Source organism: Chiloscyllium punctatum, chromosome 30 (genome assembly GCF_047496795.1).
Source record: "Chiloscyllium punctatum isolate Juve2018m chromosome 30, sChiPun1.3, whole genome shotgun sequence".
Classification (NCBI taxonomy): Eukaryota; Metazoa; Chordata; class Chondrichthyes; order Orectolobiformes; family Hemiscylliidae; genus Chiloscyllium; species Chiloscyllium punctatum.
The window spans coordinates 1,644,207-1,658,168 of NC_092768.1; the positions used below are offsets into that span (position 1 = coordinate 1,644,207).

The window sequence follows — 13,962 nt, forward strand, 5'->3', positions numbered from 1 at the left end:
CACTGTCGCCCAATCCTCGGTAGTATAGTGGTTAGTATCCCCGCCTGTCACGCGGGAGACCGGGGTTCAATTCCCCGCCGGGGAGTCTGCGGCATTTTGAGAGGCCAGCTCCATATCTCAATGCAGGAGTGCCGATTTCAAGTCCCATGCGTTCCCAGGGCCGAGCGGTCTGCTCTTGTCAACAAACAAAACCTACGATACTCTCAATTCTGCTCTCCCAGGCCAACTTGTCCTTTCATCTACCAAGGAGATGATCATTTGAGACTTCCTCCTTTTTCGGCGACAAATGAAAACTGCCGTCCTCAAGAAGGCTCACCGGACCAGAAACCTTGTCTGCTTTCTTCCCCTTCCCCCACCCCCACTCCAGATGCTGACTTGCTCCAGCAATTTCTGTTTCCCACTCTGATTTTGTTGTCACTTCGTCCCGTCAGTGGGCATATAACTCCCACGCAAACGGGGTGCAAATTAAAACCTTTAAGCAACCGGTAGCGACAAATGAATGTGAGCTTTCCCCCTCTCCCTCGCTCCAATCAAAAAGGGGTCAGACCCCTCAGAGTTTGGACCCGATCCTGCCATCAAGGTGATGCAACACCATCCCCTGCTGCTGGCAGACTGTACTACACCCACAGTGGAAAGTCAAAGTCATCTGAGTGGCATCGTCTGCTCTTCTCGATAGAAGGACAAAGCCCAGTGCCTGGGTTAACATGAAGGTCAACACAGAGGCAAGCTTGAGAAAGCACGTGCAGGTACTCAACCGACACTGTTGGCATCATAGGAGCACCACAGTGTGGAAGCAGGCCATTCACACTGACCCTTCTGAAGAGAAACCCGTGCAGATCCATGCTTGGTACTGAGGGATCCCAGCAAAAGTTCACCGGTTCCCAATGTTGGGGACGTCCAGAACCAGGGCTCACAGTCTCCGAACGAAGGGCAAGCGATCCAGGAAGATTTTTTCTCTCAGAGAGTGGTGAACCTGTGGACTTGTCTCCCACAGGAAGATGCGGCTATGCCGGTTTGTGAGATACACTCCAAGAGGGAGCCGGACGTAGACCTTGCAGCTAAAGGGATCCAGGGGTACGGAGAGGAAGCTGGAGTGCTTACTGAAATTACATGTTCAATCATCATCACATTGAACGGTGGCGGTGTCTTGAAGGGCTGAATGGAACAAGTGAGGACTGCAGTTGCTGGAAATCCGAGTCTCGATCAGAGTGGCGCTGGAAACGCAAAGCAAGTCAGGCAGCATCCTGATTTTCCTGCTCCTCGGATTCTGCCTGACTTGAAGGGCTGAATGGCCTACTCCTGCACTTAATTTCTACGTTTCGATGTTAAATGCATGGCTGAGAGATCTGATGCAGCGTACAGTAAAGTCACCCCACCGTCCTCCAGGAGCACTGCTCTCTGATGAGGAAGCGATTGATGGGTGGTAGTAGAACCTGAGGGGACGAGCTTGAAAAAGGGAAGCTTTCGTGCTGAGTCCATTTGGCAGTGGGAATTGAAGCCAGGCTGTTGGATTTGTGCTGTCGTACACAAATCAGTTTGTTAGAAGCAGGTAATGGGAGAGCGCGCGTGGATCAGCAGCAGACGAAGTTTAACGCAGACGGTAGGGCACAACGAAAAGGCTGTTTTACAGCAGCAGCAGCAGCAGCGGCGGATTACTTGAAAGATAGATAGTCGAATAATAAAACATGAAAACAACAATAACTATTCTCTTAATCATCTCCACAGAGGTAGAAGATGATCTAAAGGACAACTCAAATTGACAACAAAATCCAAATTTCACATAAGAACATTCTACCTAATACGGATGCGACAGAGTGCGCTGTCGCCCAATCCTCGGTAGTATAGTGGTTAGTATCCCCGCCTGTCACGCGGGAGACCGGGGTTCAATTCCCCGCCGGGGAGTCTGCGGCATTTTGAGAGGCCAGCTCCATATCTCAATGCAGGAGTGCCGATTTCAAGTCCCATGCGTTCCCAGGGCCGAGCGGTCTGCTCTTGTCAACAAACAAAACCTACGATACTCTCAATTCTGCTCTCCCAGGCCAACTTGTCCTTTCATCTACCAAGGAGATGATCATTTGAGACTTCCTCCTTTTTCGGCGACAAATGAAAACTGCCGTCCTCAAGAAGGCTCACCGGACCAGAAACCTTGTCTGCTTTCTTCCCCTTCCCCCACCCCCACTCCAGATGCTGACTTGCTCCAGCAATTTCTGTTTCCCACTCTGATTTTGTTGTCACTTCGTCCCGTCAGTGGGCATATAACTCCCACGCAAACGGGGTGCAAATTAAAACCTTTAAGCAACCGGTAGCGACAAATGAATGTGAGCTTTCCCCCTCTCCCTCGCTCCAATCAAAAAGGGGTCAGACCCCTCAGAGTTTGGACCCGATCCTGCCATCAAGGTGATGCAACACCATCCCCTGCTGCTGGCAGACTGTACTACACCCACAGTGGAAAGTCAAAGTCATCTGAGTGGCATCGTCTGCTCTTCTCGATAGAAGGACAAAGCCCAGTGCCTGGGTTAACATGAAGGTCAACACAGAGGCAAGCTTGAGAAAGCACGTGCAGGTACTCAACCGACACTGTTGGCATCATAGGAGCACCACAGTGTGGAAGCAGGCCATTCACACTGACCCTTCTGAAGAGAAACCCGTGCAGATCCATGCTTGGTACTGAGGGATCCCAGCAAAAGTTCACCGGTTCCCAATGTTGGGGACGTCCAGAACCAGGGCTCACAGTCTCCGAACGAAGGGCAAGCGATCCAGGAAGATTTTTTCTCTCAGAGAGTGGTGAACCTGTGGACTTGTCTCCCACAGGAAGATGCGGCTATGCCGGTTTGTGAGATACACTCCAAGAGGGAGCCGGACGTAGACCTTGCAGCTAAAGGGATCCAGGGGTACGGAGAGGAAGCTGGAGTGCTTACTGAAATTACATGTTCAATCATCATCACATTGAACGGTGGCGGTGTCTTGAAGGGCTGAATGGAACAAGTGAGGACTGCAGTTGCTGGAAATCCGAGTCTCGATCAGAGTGGCGCTGGAAACGCAAAGCAAGTCAGGCAGCATCCTGATTTTCCTGCTCCTCGGATTCTGCCTGACTTGAAGGGCTGAATGGCCTACTCCTGCACTTAATTTCTACGTTTCGATGTTAAATGCATGGCTGAGAGATCTGATGCAGCGTACAGTAAAGTCACCCCACCGTCCTCCAGGAGCACTGCTCTCTGATGAGGAAGCGATTGATGGGTGGTAGTAGAACCTGAGGGGACGAGCTTGAAAAAGGGAAGCTTTCGTGCTGAGTCCATTTGGCAGTGGGAATTGAAGCCAGGCTGTTGGATTTGTGCTGTCGTACACAAATCAGTTTGTTAGAAGCAGGTAATGGGAGAGCGCGCGTGGATCAGCAGCAGACGAAGTTTAACGCAGACGGTAGGGCACAACGAAAAGGCTGTTTTACAGCAGCAGCAGCAGCAGCGGCGGATTACTTGAAAGATAGATAGTCGAATAATAAAACATGAAAACAACAATAACTATTCTCTTAATCATCTCCACAGAGGTAGAAGATGATCTAAAGGACAACTCAAATTGACAACAAAATCCAAATTTCACATAAGAACATTCTACCTAATACGGATGCGACAGAGTGCGCTGTCGCCCAATCCTCGGTAGTATAGTGGTTAGTATCCCCGCCTGTCACGCGGGAGACCGGGGTTCAATTCCCCGCCGGGGAGTCTGCGGCATTTTGAGAGGCCAGCTCCATATCTCAATGCAGGAGTGCCGATTTCAAGTCCCATGCGTTCCCAGGGCCGAGCGGTCTGCTCTTGTCAACAAACAAAACCTACGATACTCTCAATTCTGCTCTCCCAGGCCAACTTGTCCTTTCATCTACCAAGGAGATGATCATTTGAGACTTCCTCCTTTTTCGGCGACAAATGAAAACTGCCGTCCTCAAGAAGGCTCACCGGACCAGAAACCTTGTCTGCTTTCTTCCCCTTCCCCCACCCCCACTCCAGATGCTGACTTGCTCCAGCAATTTCTGTTTCCCACTCTGATTTTGTTGTCACTTCGTCCCGTCAGTGGGCATATAACTCCCACGCAAACGGGGTGCAAATTAAAACCTTTAAGCAACCGGTAGCGACAAATGAATGTGAGCTTTCCCCCTCTCCCTCGCTCCAATCAAAAAGGGGTCAGACCCCTCAGAGTTTGGACCCGATCCTGCCATCAAGGTGATGCAACACCATCCCCTGCTGCTGGCAGACTGTACTACACCCACAGTGGAAAGTCAAAGTCATCTGAGTGGCATCGTCTGCTCTTCTCGATAGAAGGACAAAGCCCAGTGCCTGGGTTAACATGAAGGTCAACACAGAGGCAAGCTTGAGAAAGCACGTGCAGGTACTCAACCGACACTGTTGGCATCATAGGAGCACCACAGTGTGGAAGCAGGCCATTCACACTGACCCTTCTGAAGAGAAACCCGTGCAGATCCATGCTTGGTACTGAGGGATCCCAGCAAAAGTTCACCGGTTCCCAATGTTGGGGACGTCCAGAACCAGGGCTCACAGTCTCCGAACGAAGGGCAAGCGATCCAGGAAGATTTTTTCTCTCAGAGAGTGGTGAACCTGTGGACTTGTCTCCCACAGGAAGATGCGGCTATGCCGGTTTGTGAGATACACTCCAAGAGGGAGCCGGACGTAGACCTTGCAGCTAAAGGGATCCAGGGGTACGGAGAGGAAGCTGGAGTGCTTACTGAAATTACATGTTCAATCATGATCACATTGAACGGTGGCGGTGTCTTGAAGGGCTGAATGGAACAAGTGAGGACTGCAGTTGCTGGAAATCCGAGTCTCGATCAGAGTGGCGCTGGAAACGCAAAGCAAGTCAGGCAGCATCCTGATTTTCCTGCTCCTCGGATTCTGCCTGACTTGAAGGGCTGAATGGCCTACTCCTGCACTTAATTTCTACGTTTCGATGTTAAATGCATGGCTGAGAGATCTGATGCAGCGTACAGTAAAGTCACCCCACCGTCCTCCAGGAGCACTGCTCTCTGATGAGGAAGCGATTGATGGGGGGTAGTAGAACCTGAGGGGACGAGCTTGAAAAAGGGAAGCTTTCGTGCTGAGTCCATTTGGCAGTGGGAATTGAAGCCAGGCTGTTGGATTTGTGCTGTCGTACACAAATCAGTTTGTTAGAAGCAGGTAATGGGAGAGCGCGCGTGGATCAGCAGCAGACGAAGTTTAACGCAGACGGCAGGGCACAACGAAAAGGCTGTTTTACAGCAGCAGCAGCAGCAGCGGCGGATTACTTGAAAGATAGATAGTCGAATAATAAAACATGAAAACAACAATAACTATTCTCTTAATCATCTCCACAGAGGTAGAAGATGATCTAAAGGAGAACTCAAATTGACAACAAAATCCAAATTTCACATAAGAACATTCTACCTAATACGGATGCGACAGAGTGCGCTGTCGCCCAATCCTCGGTAGTATAGTGGTTAGTATCCCCGCCTGTCACGCGGGAGACCGGGGTTCAATTCCCCGCCGGGGAGTCTGCGGCATTTTGAGAGGCCAGCTCCATATCTCAATGCAGGAGTGCCGATTTCAAGTCCCATGCGTTCCCAGGGCCGAGCGGTCTGCTCTTGTCAACAAACAAAACCTACGATACTCTCAATTCTGCTCTCCCAGGCCAACTTGTCCTTTCATCTACCAAGGAGATGATCATTTGAGACTTCCTCCTTTTTCGGCGACAAATGAAAACTGCCGTCCTCAAGAAGGCTCACCGGACCAGAAACCTTGTCTGCTTTCTTCCCCTTCCCCCACCCCCACTCCAGATGCTGACTTGCTCCAGCAATTTCTGTTTCCCACTCTGATTTTGTTGTCACTTCGTCCCGTCAGTGGGCATATAACTCCCACGCAAACGGGGTGCAAATTAAAACCTTTAAGCAACCGGTAGCGACAAATGAATGTGAGCTTTCCCCCTCTCCCTCGCTCCAATCAAAAAGGGGTCAGACCCCTCAGAGTTTGGACCCGATCCTGCCATCAAGGTGATGCAACACCATCCCCTGCTGCTGGCAGACTGTACTACACCCACAGTGGAAAGTCAAAGTCATCTGAGTGGCATCGTCTGCTCTTCTCGATAGAAGGACAAAGCCCAGTGCCTGGGTTAACATGAAGGTCAACACAGAGGCAAGCTTGAGAAAGCACGTGCAGGTACTCAACCGACACTGTTGGCATCATAGGAGCACCACAGTGTGGAAGCAGGCCATTCACACTGACCCTTCTGAAGAGAAACCCGTGCAGATCCATGCTTGGTACTGAGGGATCCCAGCAAAAGTTCACCGGTTCCCAATGTTGGGGACGTCCAGAACCAGGGCTCACAGTCTCCGAACGAAGGGCAAGCGATCCAGGAAGATTTTTTCTCTCAGAGAGTGGTGAACCTGTGGACTTGTCTCCCACAGGAAGATGCGGCTATGCCGGTTTGTGAGATACACTCCAAGAGGGAGCCGGACGTAGACCTTGCAGCTAAAGGGATCCAGGGGTACGGAGAGGAAGCTGGAGTGCTTACTGAAATTACATGTTCAATCATGATCACATTGAACGGTGGCGGTGTCTTGAAGGGCTGAATGGAACAAGTGAGGACTGCAGTTGCTGGAAATCCGAGTCTCGATCAGAGTGGCGCTGGAAACGCAAAGCAAGTCAGGCAGCATCCTGATTTTCCTGCTCCTCGGATTCTGCCTGACTTGAAGGGCTGAATGGCCTACTCCTGCACTTAATTTCTACGTTTCGATGTTAAATGCATGGCTGAGAGATCTGATGCAGCGTACAGTAAAGTCACCCCACCGTCCTCCAGGAGCACTGCTCTCTGATGAGGAAGCGATTGATGGGGGGTAGTAGAACCTGAGGGGACGAGCTTGAAAAAGGGAAGCTTTCGTGCTGAGTCCATTTGGCAGTGGGAATTGAAGCCAGGCTGTTGGATTTGTGCTGTCGTACACAAATCAGTTTGTTAGAAGCAGGTAATGGGAGAGCGCGCGTGGATCAGCAGCAGACGAAGTTTAACGCAGACGGCAGGGCACAACGAAAAGGCTGTTTTACAGCAGCAGCAGCGGCGGATTACTTGAAAGATAGATAGTCGAATAATAAAACATGAAAACAACAATAACTATTCTCTTAATCATCTCCACAGAGGTAGAAGATGATCTAAAGGAGAACTCAAATTGACAACAAAATCCAAATTTCACATAAGAACATTCTACCTAATACGGATGCGACAGAGTGCGCTGTCGCCCAATCCTCGGTAGTATAGTGGTTAGTATCCCCGCCTGTCACGCGGGAGACCGGGGTTCAATTCCCCGCCGGGGAGTCTGCGGCATTTTGAGAGGCCAGCTCCATATCTCAATGCAGGAGTGCCGATTTCAAGTCCCATGCGTTCCCAGGGCCGAGCGGTCTGCTCTTGTCAACAAACAAAACCTACGATACTCTCAATTCTGCTCTCCCAGGCCAACTTGTCCTTTCATCTACCAAGGAGATGATCATTTGAGACTTCCTCCTTTTTCGGCGACAAATGAAAACTGCCGTCCTCAAGAAGGCTCACCGGACCAGAAACCTTGTCTGCTTTCTTCCCCTTCCCCCACCCCCACTCCAGATGCTGACTTGCTCCAGCAATTTCTGTTTCCCACTCTGATTTTGTTGTCACTTCGTCCCGTCAGTGGGCATATAACTCCCACGCAAACGGGGTGCAAATTAAAACCTTTAAGCAACCGGTAGCGACAAATGAATGTGAGCTTTCCCCCTCTCCCTCGCTCCAATCAAAAAGGGGTCAGACCCCTCAGAGTTTGGACCCGATCCTGCCATCAAGGTGATGCAACACCATCCCCTGCTGCTGGCAGACTGTACTACACCCACAGTGGAAAGTCAAAGTCATCTGAGTGGCATCGTCTGCTCTTCTCGATAGAAGGACAAAGCCCAGTGCCTGGGTTAACATGAAGGTCAACACAGAGGCAAGCTTGAGAAAGCACGTGCAGGTACTCAACCGACACTGTTGGCATCATAGGAGCACCACAGTGTGGAAGCAGGCCATTCACACTGACCCTTCTGAAGAGAAACCCGTGCAGATCCATGCTTGGTACTGAGGGATCCCAGCAAAAGTTCACCGGTTCCCAATGTTGGGGACGTCCAGAACCAGGGCTCACAGTCTCCGAACGAAGGGCAAGCGATCCAGGAAGATTTTTTCTCTCAGAGAGTGGTGAACCTGTGGACTTGTCTCCCACAGGAAGATGCGGCTATGCCGGTTTGTGAGATACACTCCAAGAGGGAGCCGGACGTAGACCTTGCAGCTAAAGGGATCCAGGGGTACGGAGAGGAAGCTGGAGTGCTTACTGAAATTACATGTTCAATCATGATCACATTGAACGGTGGCGGTGTCTTGAAGGGCTGAATGGAACAAGTGAGGACTGCAGTTGCTGGAAATCCGAGTCTCGATCAGAGTGGCGCTGGAAACGCAAAGCAAGTCAGGCAGCATCCTGATTTTCCTGCTCCTCGGATTCTGCCTGACTTGAAGGGCTGAATGGCCTACTCCTGCACTTAATTTCTACGTTTCGATGTTAAATGCATGGCTGAGAGATCTGATGCAGCGTACAGTAAAGTCACCCCACCGTCCTCCAGGAGCACTGCTCTCTGATGAGGAAGCGATTGATGGGGGGTAGTAGAACCTGAGGGGACGAGCTTGAAAAAGGGAAGCTTTCGTGCTGAGTCCATTTGGCAGTGGGAATTGAAGCCAGGCTGTTGGATTTGTGCTGTCGTACACAAATCAGTTTGTTAGAAGCAGGTAATGGGAGAGCGCGCGTGGATCAGCAGCAGACGAAGTTTAACGCAGACGGCAGGGCACAACGAAAAGGCTGTTTTACAGCAGCAGCAGCAGCAGCGGCGGATTACTTGAAAGATAGATAGTCGAATAATAAAACATGAAAACAACAATAACTATTCTCTTAATCATCTCCACAGAGGTAGAAGATGATCTAAAGGAGAACTCAAATTGACAACAAAATCCAAATTTCACATAAGAACATTCTACCTAATACGGATGCGACAGAGTGCGCTGTCGCCCAATCCTCGGTAGTATAGTGGTTAGTATCCCCGCCTGTCACGCGGGAGACCGGGGTTCAATTCCCCGCCGGGGAGTCTGCGGCATTTTGAGAGGCCAGCTCCATATCTCAATGCAGGAGTGCCGATTTCAAGTCCCATGCGTTCCCAGGGCCGAGCGGTCTGCTCTTGTCAACAAACAAAACCTACGATACTCTCAATTCTGCTCTCCCAGGCCAACTTGTCCTTTCATCTACCAAGGAGATGATCATTTGAGACTTCCTCCTTTTTCGGCGACAAATGAAAACTGCCGTCCTCAAGAAGGCTCACCGGACCAGAAACCTTGTCTGCTTTCTTCCCCTTCCCCCACCCCCACTCCAGATGCTGACTTGCTCCAGCAATTTCTGTTTCCCACTCTGATTTTGTTGTCACTTCGTCCCGTCAGTGGGCATATAACTCCCACGCAAACGGGGTGCAAATTAAAACCTTTAAGCAACCGGTAGCGACAAATGAATGTGAGCTTTCCCCCTCTCCCTCGCTCCAATCAAAAAGGGGTCAGACCCCTCAGAGTTTGGACCCGATCCTGCCATCAAGGTGATGCAACACCATCCCCTGCTGCTGGCAGACTGTACTACACCCACAGTGGAAAGTCAAAGTCATCTGAGTGGCATCGTCTGCTCTTCTCGATAGAAGGACAAAGCCCAGTGCCTGGGTTAACATGAAGGTCAACACAGAGGCAAGCTTGAGAAAGCACGTGCAGGTACTCAACCGACACTGTTGGCATCATAGGAGCACCACAGTGTGGAAGCAGGCCATTCACACTGACCCTTCTGAAGAGAAACCCGTGCAGATCCATGCTTGGTACTGAGGGATCCCAGCAAAAGTTCACCGGTTCCCAATGTTGGGGACGTCCAGAACCAGGGCTCACAGTCTCCGAACGAAGGGCAAGCGATCCAGGAAGATTTTTTCTCTCAGAGAGTGGTGAACCTGTGGACTTGTCTCCCACAGGAAGATGCGGCTATGCCGGTTTGTGAGATACACTCCAAGAGGGAGCCGGACGTAGACCTTGCAGCTAAAGGGATCCAGGGGTACGGAGAGGAAGCTGGAGTGCTTACTGAAATTACATGTTCAATCATGATCACATTGAACGGTGGCGGTGTCTTGAAGGGCTGAATGGAACAAGTGAGGACTGCAGTTGCTGGAAATCCGAGTCTCGATCAGAGTGGCGCTGGAAACGCAAAGCAAGTCAGGCAGCATCCTGATTTTCCTGCTCCTCGGATTCTGCCTGACTTGAAGGGCTGAATGGCCTACTCCTGCACTTAATTTCTACGTTTCGATGTTAAATGCATGGCTGAGAGATCTGATGCAGCGTACAGTAAAGTCACCCCACCGTCCTCCAGGAGCACTGCTCTCTGATGAGGAAGCGATTGATGGGGGGTAGTAGAACCTGAGGGGACGAGCTTGAAAAAGGGAAGCTTTCGTGCTGAGTCCATTTGGCAGTGGGAATTGAAGCCAGGCTGTTGGATTTGTGCTGTCGTACACAAATCAGTTTGTTAGAAGCAGGTAATGGGAGAGCGCGCGTGGATCAGCAGCAGACGAAGTTTAACGCAGACGGCAGGGCACAACGAAAAGGCTGTTTTACAGCAGCAGCAGCAGCGGCGGATTACTTGAAAGATAGATAGTCGAATAATAAAACATGAAAACAACAATAACTATTCTCTTAATCATCTCCACAGAGGTAGAAGATGATCTAAAGGAGAACTCAAATTGACAACAAAATCCAAATTTCACATAAGAACATTCTACCTAATACGGATGCGACAGAGTGCGCTGTCGCCCAATCCTCGGTAGTATAGTGGTTAGTATCCCCGCCTGTCACGCGGGAGACCGGGGTTCAATTCCCCGCCGGGGAGTCTGCGGCATTTTGAGAGGCCAGCTCCATATCTCAATGCAGGAGTGCCGATTTCAAGTCCCATGCGTTCCCAGGGCCGAGCGGTCTGCTCTTGTCAACAAACAAAACCTACGATACTCTCAATTCTGCTCTCCCAGGCCAACTTGTCCTTTCATCTACCAAGGAGATGATCATTTGAGACTTCCTCCTTTTTCGGCGACAAATGAAAACTGCCGTCCTCAAGAAGGCTCACCGGACCAGAAACCTTGTCTGCTTTCTTCCCCTTCCCCCACCCCCACTCCAGATGCTGACTTGCTCCAGCAATTTCTGTTTCCCACTCTGATTTTGTTGTCACTTCGTCCCGTCAGTGGGCATATAACTCCCACGCAAACGGGGTGCAAATTAAAACCTTTAAGCAACCGGTAGCGACAAATGAATGTGAGCTTTCCCCCTCTCCCTCGCTCCAATCAAAAAGGGGTCAGACCCCTCAGAGTTTGGACCCGATCCTGCCATCAAGGTGATGCAACACCATCCCCTGCTGCTGGCAGACTGTACTACACCCACAGTGGAAAGTCAAAGTCATCTGAGTGGCATCGTCTGCTCTTCTCGATAGAAGGACAAAGCCCAGTGCCTGGGTTAACATGAAGGTCAACACAGAGGCAAGCTTGAGAAAGCACGTGCAGGTACTCAACCGACACTGTTGGCATCATAGGAGCACCACAGTGTGGAAGCAGGCCATTCACACTGACCCTTCTGAAGAGAAACCCGTGCAGATCCATGCTTGGTACTGAGGGATCCCAGCAAAAGTTCACCGGTTCCCAATGTTGGGGACGTCCAGAACCAGGGCTCACAGTCTCCGAACGAAGGGCAAGCGATCCAGGAAGATTTTTTCTCTCAGAGAGTGGTGAACCTGTGGACTTGTCTCCCACAGGAAGATGCGGCTATGCCGGTTTGTGAGATACACTCCAAGAGGGAGCCGGACGTAGACCTTGCAGCTAAAGGGATCCAGGGGTACGGAGAGGAAGCTGGAGTGCTTACTGAAATTACATGTTCAATCATGATCACATTGAACGGTGGCGGTGTCTTGAAGGGCTGAATGGAACAAGTGAGGACTGCAGTTGCTGGAAATCCGAGTCTCGATCAGAGTGGCGCTGGAAACGCAAAGCAAGTCAGGCAGCATCCTGATTTTCCTGCTCCTCGGATTCTGCCTGACTTGAAGGGCTGAATGGCCTACTCCTGCACTTAATTTCTACGTTTCGATGTTAAATGCATGGCTGAGAGATCTGATGCAGCGTACAGTAAAGTCACCCCACCGTCCTCCAGGAGCACTGCTCTCTGATGAGGAAGCGATTGATGGGGGGTAGTAGAACCTGAGGGGACGAGCTTGAAAAAGGGAAGCTTTCGTGCTGAGTCCATTTGGCAGTGGGAATTGAAGCCAGGCTGTTGGATTTGTGCTGTCGTACACAAATCAGTTTGTTAGAAGCAGGTAATGGGAGAGCGCGCGTGGATCAGCAGCAGACGAAGTTTAACGCAGACGGCAGGGCACAACGAAAAGGCTGTTTTACAGCAGCAGCAGCGGCGGATTACTTGAAAGATAGATAGTCGAATAATAAAACATGAAAACAACAATAACTATTCTCTTAATCATCTCCACAGAGGTAGAAGATGATCTAAAGGAGAACTCAAATTGACAACAAAATCCAAATTTCACATAAGAACATTCTACCTAATACGGATGCGACAGAGTGCGCTGTCGCCCAATCCTCGGTAGTATAGTGGTTAGTATCCCCGCCTGTCACGCGGGAGACCGGGGTTCAATTCCCCGCCGGGGAGTCTGCGGCATTTTGAGAGGCCAGCTCCATATCTCAATGCAGGAGTGCCGATTTCAAGTCCCATGCGTTCCCAGGGCCGAGCGGTCTGCTCTTGTCAACAAACAAAACCTACGATACTCTCAATTCTGCTCTCCCAGGCCAACTTGTCCTTTCATCTACCAAGGAGATGATCATTTGAGACTTCCTCCTTTTTCGGCGACAAATGAAAACTGCCGTCCTCAAGAAGGCTCACCGGACCAGAAACCTTGTCTGCTTTCTTCCCCTTCCCCCACCCCCACTCCAGATGCTGACTTGCTCCAGCAATTTCTGTTTCCCACTCTGATTTTGTTGTCACTTCGTCCCGTCAGTGGGCATATAACTCCCACGCAAACGGGGTGCAAATTAAAACCTTTAAGCAACCGGTAGCGACAAATGAATGTGAGCTTTCCCCCTCTCCCTCGCTCCAATCAAAAAGGGGTCAGACCCCTCAGAGTTTGGACCCGATCCTGCCATCAAGGTGATGCAACACCATCCCCTGCTGCTGGCAGACTGTACTACACCCACAGTGGAAAGTCAAAGTCATCTGAGTGGCATCGTCTGCTCTTCTCGATAGAAGGACAAAGCCCAGTGCCTGGGTTAACATGAAGGTCAACACAGAGGCAAGCTTGAGAAAGCACGTGCAGGTACTCAACCGACACTGTTGGCATCATAGGAGCACCACAGTGTGGAAGCAGGCCATTCACACTGACCCTTCTGAAGAGAAACCCGTGCAGATCCATGCTTGGTACTGAGGGATCCCAGCAAAAGTTCACCGGTTCCCAATGTTGGGGACGTCCAGAACCAGGGCTCACAGTCTCCGAACGAAGGGCAAGCGATCCAGGAAGATTTTTTCTCTCAGAGAGTGGTGAACCTGTGGACTTGTCTCCCACAGGAAGATGCGGCTATGCCGGTTTGTGAGATACACTCCAAGAGGGAGCCGGACGTAGACCTTGCAGCTAAAGGGATCCAGGGGTACGGAGAGGAAGCTGGAGTGCTTACTGAAATTACATGTTCAATCATGATCACATTGAACGGTGGCGGTGTCTTGAAGGGCTGAATGGAACAAGTGAGGACTGCAGTTGCTGGAAATCCGAGTCTCGATCAGAGTGGCGCTGGAAACGCAAAGCAAGTCAGGCAGCATCCTGATTTTCCTGCT

General features: G+C 50.6%; 8 non-coding genes across 8 annotated transcripts; all 8 read left to right on the top strand.

Annotated features, from left to right (window-relative positions):
• Window positions 1–13: 13 nt before the first annotated feature.
• Window positions 14–85, top strand: trnad-guc (transfer RNA aspartic acid (anticodon GUC)). The gene has a single exon. It is a non-coding gene; the product is annotated as a tRNA-Asp (tRNA).
• Window positions 86–1,830: 1,745 nt separating this feature from the next.
• On the top strand, window positions 1,831–1,902 carry trnad-guc (transfer RNA aspartic acid (anticodon GUC)). The gene has a single exon. It is a non-coding gene; the product is annotated as a tRNA-Asp (tRNA).
• A 1,745-nt stretch (window positions 1,903–3,647) lies between these two features.
• On the top strand, window positions 3,648–3,719 carry trnad-guc (transfer RNA aspartic acid (anticodon GUC)). The gene has a single exon. It is a non-coding gene; the product is annotated as a tRNA-Asp (tRNA).
• A 1,745-nt stretch (window positions 3,720–5,464) lies between these two features.
• On the top strand, window positions 5,465–5,536 carry trnad-guc (transfer RNA aspartic acid (anticodon GUC)). The gene has a single exon. It is a non-coding gene; the product is annotated as a tRNA-Asp (tRNA).
• A 1,739-nt stretch (window positions 5,537–7,275) lies between these two features.
• On the top strand, window positions 7,276–7,347 carry trnad-guc (transfer RNA aspartic acid (anticodon GUC)). The gene has a single exon. It is a non-coding gene; the product is annotated as a tRNA-Asp (tRNA).
• Window positions 7,348–9,092: 1,745 nt separating this feature from the next.
• On the top strand, window positions 9,093–9,164 carry trnad-guc (transfer RNA aspartic acid (anticodon GUC)). Its single transcript has one exon. It is a non-coding gene; the product is annotated as a tRNA-Asp (tRNA).
• A 1,742-nt stretch (window positions 9,165–10,906) lies between these two features.
• Window positions 10,907–10,978, top strand: trnad-guc (transfer RNA aspartic acid (anticodon GUC)). Its single transcript has one exon. It is a non-coding gene; the product is annotated as a tRNA-Asp (tRNA).
• Window positions 10,979–12,717: 1,739 nt separating this feature from the next.
• On the top strand, window positions 12,718–12,789 carry trnad-guc (transfer RNA aspartic acid (anticodon GUC)). Its single transcript has one exon. It is a non-coding gene; the product is annotated as a tRNA-Asp (tRNA).
• The last annotated feature ends 1,173 nt before the right edge of the window (window positions 12,790–13,962 follow it).